This window comes from Camarhynchus parvulus, chromosome 1A (assembly GCF_901933205.1).
Source record: "Camarhynchus parvulus chromosome 1A, STF_HiC, whole genome shotgun sequence".
Lineage (NCBI taxonomy): Eukaryota > Metazoa > Chordata > Aves > Passeriformes > Thraupidae > Camarhynchus > Camarhynchus parvulus.
Genome location: NC_044586.1, coordinates 14,683,968 through 14,691,901, shown reverse-complemented (window position 1 = coordinate 14,691,901; position 7,934 = coordinate 14,683,968). Strand labels below are relative to the sequence as shown.

At 47.1% G+C, this 7,934-nt stretch overlaps 1 pseudogene; it reads right to left on the bottom strand.

The window, feature by feature from the left end:
- Positions 1–5,109: 5,109 nt before the first annotated feature.
- Positions 5,110–7,436, bottom strand: LOC115909997 (annotated as a pseudogene).
- Between the last annotated feature and the right edge of the window lie 498 nt (positions 7,437–7,934).

Here is a 7,934-nt window from a genome sequence, read left to right as displayed (position 1 = left end):
CCCCAAGACTCTCTCCATTTGCCTCTTGAAATACTAAAGATGCCAGCATAGGAATGGGGCTTGTGTGGTCAGAAGCTCTTTCCTTCCACCTGGAAGGAAACCTTCGGCACCTGAGTGATGCAAACCCAGATTTAGTGGCTGAAGTTCAGAAAACCTGAGAAGCCAAGGGAGCAGGGGCAGAATTAATTGAAGGTTGGGCTGTAGCAACCTACCATCAAAATATGAGCTTCTAATGTATAACACGTGTTCCTGCTTTCATTTGTCTGCTTTACAAGAGTTAATACACAGCGTTCTCAGGGTTCACAGGGGGGCTGTTCTCCCTCTAGGCTATTAGCTACAGTAATGGCTTATTTAGAAAGTTAGACTTTCTCCCTGCTGGGGGAAAACGTGGCCCTGAAGGAGAGGAAAGGGGGAGGAAGAGGAGAAAACTGAGTATTTTGTTAAAGCAACTTAACAATACAATGCCAGAGGAAATGAATCAGAAGACAGTGATTTCTGCAAGCGTGTATTTTTTTGCTTTATGAAAACAAAGAAGTTTAAATCTTGGCCTCCTGAGAGCTACAAGGGCCCGTGTTTAACTTAGGATGGTAATATGGGGTCCTGGTTCCGTTGCTATGGGCAGAGGAAAGTATTTCCAGAAGAACAAAGGATTGTTAGCTTGGCTTCTATCTTTACAACCTTCTAGGGGCACTTCCCAGGATTGTGGTTTTTTTTGTGTTGCTGTTTTGGTTGTTATATTTTCCCATAAGAAATAGCCTCCTCCTTCCTTACCTCACACCTGAAAACACACAGCTCTCTTCTAATGTCATCTTCCACAGAAAATGAGGTCATCTGCACCTCACACAGTGTGGTCTTGTATTGGTGACACTTGGCACAATCTCCATGTTCCTTCCTGCTGTGAGCTTACCCCAGCTCTGGGGAGTTTTAACACAGCCTAAGCTGTGCCCCACCAAGGAGCTCAAAGGGACCATCTGGCAGGCAGGGACTTTAGAGGACTGTAAATAGGGCACGTCCTGCTTTTCTTGGACTTGCCCTTTGTGAGGAGGTATGAGGAGGTTTCCTTTCTCTCAGTTTCCTCTGTTAGCGCGCTTTGCTCCTTTGGAGAGGGCAGGATGGGAGGATGTGCTCCCACCCCACACCCTGGGAGGCTTGGAGCAATCTGCCTGTGTATGTACAATCTGTAGATTATTAATATCCCTTTGTGGGCAGATTGTTGGTGTGGTTTTGTCTGTGTGCATTTCCAAACCATCCTGGCCCTTTCTAAGGGTGGTTTCCTGGAACAAGCCCTCTGTGGGCTTTGAGTGGCTGATTCATGATTGCTATCCTTAGACTAAGATTACTGGGTGAGAGGGGTGTTTAATCTTGGCCTTTCACATGGACTGACAGCTATTTCACACCTCTGGTGGTTTTTCACAGTGCTTTCAGTATGTGCTGATGCTGAACTGGAAATAATTGCTCTTTTCCCTCTCCATGCGGGCATATGAATAATTGACTATCTGCAGATATTCTGAAACATCACCTCCTCTTTCTCCCTCCACTCTAGAAACCCTTGGAATAAGGGAATAATAGAATGTGTTTCTAGAATGGAAGGAGAAAGAGGATCTGATGTACTAGAAGCTGGTACATTCTGGTGGGCTTTTTTTGTTTGCTTGGCTCATTTATCCATGAGTGGTGACAGCAGTCAGGGAGTGAAATTCTGCTCCGAACTTCCACATCCTATGCCCTACCTGCCTTTCTTTGTGCAACATTTCCTGGCTCCTGACTGCAGGCCCTTGAAAGTAGCAGGGAGGGGTTTTGAAGCAAGTCTCTGACCTCTCCTCTTGCATGTTTGCAAGGAGCAGCATTTTTCCTGCTGCAGCACTGGCTGTGGCTGAGCAGGATGTGTGTCCATGCATAGCACACAAGTGGGTCAGGGGAAAGATGTTTTGCATGTTCCACATGACCTTGTCATTCAGGCCAGAACACAAATTCTTGTGGTTTTTGACTTGACCTGATGTAATGGAGCAGCCCAACAGGGGCTGTGCAAGACCCTCTGTCCCCAGAGCCCAGGGCTGCAGTACCTGGTGGCAATGGGTTGTCCTCTTCTCCCAGGCAACCAGTGACAGGACATGGCCCCAGACTGCACTAGGGGAGATTGAGTTTGGACATCAGGAGGACTTTCCTCACTGAAAGAGCTGTCAGGCATTGGAACTGGCTTCTCAGGGATGTGGTGGAGTCACCATCCCTGGAGTTCTTAAGAAATTATGCGACACTCGGCGCCATGGTCGAATTGACCAGGTGGAAATTGTTCAAAGGTTGGACTCATTGGTCCTGGAGGTCTTTCCAGACGAAATGATTCTGTGACAATGGCAGGATCCACTGACAGACCTAAACAAGGTAAGATGGTGGACCAGGTCTGGGGGAGTCCTGCTGTGAACAGCAGGAGACTGGACAGAAGATGGAGCTCCCTTGAGTGTGGGTAAAAGAATTATCCAGTGTGCAGCATCAGAAATGGCCTTATCTGCAGCACAGGCCTGGGGCTTTTTGGGGACCTTGGGTAGGGCTGCACACTACACATGGCCCCAGTGAAGGCTGGAACCCTGGAGCTGAGCTGGGCCCATGGACAGGGGCCATGGTTCTGGACCCCCAGGTGAGGCTGGCAAGGCCATTAAGGCCACAGGTGTCCTCAGGGCTCTGAGAGCCAGAGCTCTGTTAATACATCTCAAGATTGAGACATGTTTTGTTTTTATAAAAAAACACTAACTGGTCAACATGCTGTCATAAAGCACACTTTGCAGTTGCCTTGTCCAGAAGGAAGCACAATTACAATTTTCTTGCTATTCAACAGCCTTTTTGAAAAATGGCACAAAAATTGCATTGGTCAGAAACCAGCGAAAATAATATGAGAAATAATTTAATTTCTCATACACAGTGAAGTGTGTGTATGAGAAATTAAACAAAAGAATGAGGTGAGTAATTGGTTGATCTTTTTATAGGATGGCTGAAAATGCATCTTCCAAAATACACAAATTGGAAGAGCCTGAGAAGGCCCAGGAGGGTATTCTGTCATTCCAAGCTGTGTGTCCCTTGTCTTATTCTTGTCATATTCTCATGGATTTCTCTTCAGGTCCCTGTGTGAGCAGCTGATTAGCAGAGCATCAGTTCTGCTATCAAATAAGTGATGCCTCTGAATGCTAATAGACACATCTTCATTTGAAATACTATTTCTCCTCAAAAGAGCATCAATAAGGAAATCTAAGCAAGAGTTACTGATGAATTATTAGCACTGTTTTTTTTTAAATGCTGCCCCAAAAAAATCTGTATATTCGTCTGGTTTTAGCTTAGGAAAGAATATAAGGGATCAACATAGGACTTTTAAAGGAGGAACTCTCATTAGGGCTGCCTGTGTATGAAGGGGTGTGCCACTGGAGCTGGACCACAATATGAACTCTTTTTTTAGCCCAGTCTTGTGAGACCTTTTGGGGATAGCAATGAGGGGAATAAATTGCAAAGATCTAAGCCCTTGCTTAATTTATCCCACAGATGAGCACTAGGGATATCTAGTTGAGATGTAGGAAAGGGCTTTCAAACACACTTTTTCACAGGTATTTTTAATGTCTCTTTGAAAACTGATGCTGAATGTTAGCAAGGATTGCTTCCTGCTGTCAGTTTTATTGTTTCAGCCACAATTTGCAATGCTAAAATACTATTAAAGAGGTTTCTAAGCACTATTTCTAATTCAACCAGAGTTAGGAAATTCTGCTTGCCTACTTGGGTGTTCCTGAAACTTCTAGCCCCAAACTGCAGATGCAAGTCTGCATGAGATGAATTATTTTACAACTCTTAGTATATCAATCTTGGAGAATCCATGAACTCTCTCTGAGAGGCCATAAAAGATAATTATCGTCAGGCTGAAGTGCCCTAAACACATTTGCATTTCCACTGGAAGGAGTATAAGGATCTACAAATGCAAAAAAAAGCCTTGAACGAGTGCCTTAAATAACTCTGCCTACAAGGAACTCATCATGTCTAAAGTTTATCCTCAGTCATAATTTACATATTGGGACAGCAGCTGGACTTAGATTTAGTTTTTGTTCTGTACCCCTGAGCTGATTCTCTAATTATGATCGTTCTTCTCTCAGACAGGTGTTAATTTTGTTTTTTTTCCTCTCTGCCTGGGCACTGAGGTTAACTTCTGCTGCTCTATAAAACCTCTTTGAAATTAGCCAGTAAGTCCTGAAGCTATTGGAGGTAAGAGGGACTCTGTGTGTGTGCCCATCCACATGTGCAGATGTGTTAATAAGCTGTTTAAGCTTCATTTCCTTACAGAACAAAAGTAACAACCTGAGAAAATCAGACTAAAAATTATTTTTTAATTGAATAGCTGTAGGAACAGGCGTTGGATCAATTAAGCAGCCTATTGTTTTAATTGGAGCTGTTTTATCTCTCTAAGAAAATAACTATATATATAGAGTTAAGGCAAATTACTTTTAACAAAACTTAGGATAATTTATATTAAACAATACTAAAATTTGAAAGGAATGAACTTTGACAGAAAAAATAATAAATTTAACTTCAACAGAATACCAAACTGATAAAATCTAATTTAAGAGTACTTAGACCTAAAAGTAATAAAACTTAAGTGTTGCTAAGATCAGGTCAACTTAACATATTAAAGTTTAATATCCATAAATGTTTCAACTTATTTTGATACTATTAATACAAAAGATACTGAGAATTTGAACAATGCATGCTTAAAATAAAAACAGAACGATTTTGCTGAAGGAATTACAAGGAGGGTGTGGTAAAGTCATTGTAAGTTTGTGATGTAGATATGTGCATAGATAAGAGCTTAAAATTTTAATTATTGTAGTAAAAGCTAAAAGTTTAATTATTGTAGTAAAAGCATTGCAACTGTGTCATAGTGTACACAAACAGCTTTGAATTCCTCCAAAAGTGTAAAAAACTGTAAAATTCACTTCCCCAAGATCTTATGGCTGAAACAACCCTTGTTTTATTTACACCAGAGTCTCAGGGCCAGGCCTCGGGGCCCTGCCTGGAGCAGTCTGTGCTGTGCGATGATGCCCCCTGCCCACCCCTGGCAGGGGTCCGAGGGCGCTGAGCAGCCCCTCACTGGCGGTACCGGTACCGCTTGAAATGGAACCAGAGCTGGAAGATGCCATTGGCAAACTGGCAGTGGAAGCTGTGGCGCTGGGAATACTCCCACTCCACGCTGACAATCTTGAAGGCGATGTCCTTATAGGGTGGCCCGGCATAGAAGCGCAGGATGGCAAAATCCTTGTTGTCCTGGCAGGCCTCCCGGAAGTACTCAGGCATCGAGCGTTTGTCAATGAGGTCGGGGTAGAAGATGTTGAACTTATAGCCCTGCACGGTTTTGGGTGGGGGGTTGTCGGTGTTGTAGTGGGTCTGGTTGTACTTGTTCCACTCGAAGCCTGTGTGCAAGTGGTTGAAGAAGTGGGGCTTGCGTGGCTGGTACTTGTCAGCCCATGGATAGGCCTTGCCTGTGAGCGGCATCTCCACACTGAACTGCTCCTCGTCCGTGCCCATGCCCTCCTTAGCCTTATGGAAGAAGATGTTGTGAGTGTTCTTGGAAGCATTGCCCCTCATTGCCCCTGGCGCAGGAGCAGCAGCTGATGAGTGTCCTCCTTGGCCTCCAGCATGTGGGCATTGCAGGGCAACTCGCTGGGGCCCAGCAGCTGGGGGCTGTACTTGCCCGCATTGTAGTCATCCAGGCTCTGTTGGATCAGATCCTCCTCCATCAGCACAGCCTCCCCCTCTGCCTCTCACCTGGCTTCTGTGTCCTGCTCTGATGATGGCCCTGGCTGTGCCTCAAGACTCTCCTCAGGATCCAGCCTGTTGCTGAGGGAAGCTGGCTCCTGCTTGATGATGGGGAAGAGCGGTTCACACTCCACACCCTGCTCTTGCTTCAGCTTGTAGAGCTTCTCATGCAGCATGTCCTGATGTCGCTCCTGTAACCTGGCCCAAGCTGTGTCAGCCTTCAGCTGCTGCAGAAGGCTCTCCCAGTATCCAGTGTCCAGGTTGGGCCCTCCTGCCTGGATCTTGCTCTCGATGCCCTGGTACAGAGCTTGCAGCTGGTTGTAGGTCTTCCCCTTGAACACGGCCTGCACATCTGAGCTGACGGAGGCATTGATACCATCATGACGCTCCCCGGGTCCTCCTTTGCTAGAGGCCTCCAGCTTGCAGAGCTTGGCGATTTCATCCTCTATGATGATGGTCAAGTCCCTCCAGAAGTCCATGTTCTTCCCTTGCTCCAGCTCCATGTAAACCTGGATATCTTCCACCAGGTCCTCCATGTCAGAGATGGTCAAGCCGTTCAGGAAGGTGTAGGGCTTGTGCATCTCCACAGCCAGGTCATCGTCCTCTGCCCTGATGTACTTGGCCAGAAGATCAATGGGTTTCGCCCTCCCATCCCAAATCCGGATCTTAGACCGCAGCTTGGCCTGCTGCAAGTGGAAGTTGTCCTCCTGCTCTTCCCAGGTTTTGAAGTGCTCTGCCTCCTTCTCCCGCTGCAGCATCTCCATCTCCTGCTCCCGCATGGCTTTTTCCCGCTCCTGCTCCAGGTGCAGCTGCTTCACCTTCTGCAGCTCCAGGCGATTGTCCTCCTGGATTTGCTTGATCCTCTCCTTCAGGTCCTTCTCATCCAGATGGCTGATCACTTTCTTTTCCAGGGCCTTGCTCCAGATGAATGTGCCCAGCAGATTATTGTCCCCGAAAGGATTGTCAGTGTTGGTGTAGCCCATGTACTCCTCACCCCAGCCCATCTTCTCCAGTTTCTTTCTCTCCTTGGCCTCCTTCTTGGCCAACCTCTGTGCTCGCTTCTCCTTGGGTGTCTCCAGGGCCTTCAGCAGTGCTGCCTGTTTCTTCTCTTCTTCCCTCAGGCTCAGCTGCTGCCCCAGCTCCTCTTGGGGATGTGGTGGGGCAGGGGAGCTGATGGAGGACACAGAGGACTTGGATCCATCCCTTCTGTAGTGCCACTCACAGCTCCATGCTGCCCAGTCCTGCCTGTGCTCCAGGCTGGAGCCAGAGGAGGAGGCCCAGGACCATGAGCACGGTTTCCTCTGGTCCTTATGGTGCTGGTCCTGGCTGCGGCTTCTTTTCTTCTTTTTCCATTTCTGTCTCTCATCAGCAGAGTCTGAGCCCAAGCTTGGCTCCCAGTGCCAGCCCTGACTCCAGCTCTTGCTCTGGCTGTGGTGTAGCTGCCCACAGCTCCCGGACTGCACGAGCCCCTGATCCTGCTCCTGGTCCCGTTCCTTGTCCAGCTCCCTTTCCTGCTCTGAGTGGCTGCCTTGGGCTGGGCTGCACAGCCTGAAGCCCATTGGCAGCAGCAGCTCCACCCCAGGGCCTTGCTGCTTGGGTCCTGCTCTGCGGGCTGGTTCTTGTCTGTGCTTGTTTTGTGCTGTCTCACAGCTGGTCATAGCTGTAGTCTTCTCCTACTTTGTCTTGGTTTGAAAAGACAGGTGTTTGCTAAGGAAAGTAGGAGCCACTCCTTCTGAATTATTGTAATTTTGAAATTAAGGGGCTCTCGGGCAAAAATATGGGAGTAGGAATAATAGTTTTTGTTAGGAAAAAATTAAAATATAGTAATACAAAGCAACACTGACAGTCAGAATATGACCTGACCCCCTGTGGGTGAGAGTGTTGCTGGTAGTCCCATTAAATGGTGGCTGCACTGCTGCTGCAGTGATAGATGTCGTTCCGTTGAAGCAGTGATCTTGTAGAAGGGTGTAGTTTTCCTCTGAAGATCCAGTGGTGTTGTAGATGGGCCTGGTGTCTTCTTCTGGGAATCCAGTGGAGAAAACAGCTGCTCCTCTGGGAATCCAGTGGGAAAGGCTGCTGTGGTGTTCCAAGTCTCAGAGTATATCTAGGTAGGAATGCTTGGCTCCTCCCTCTGGGCAGAGCATCTCCCAATGGGA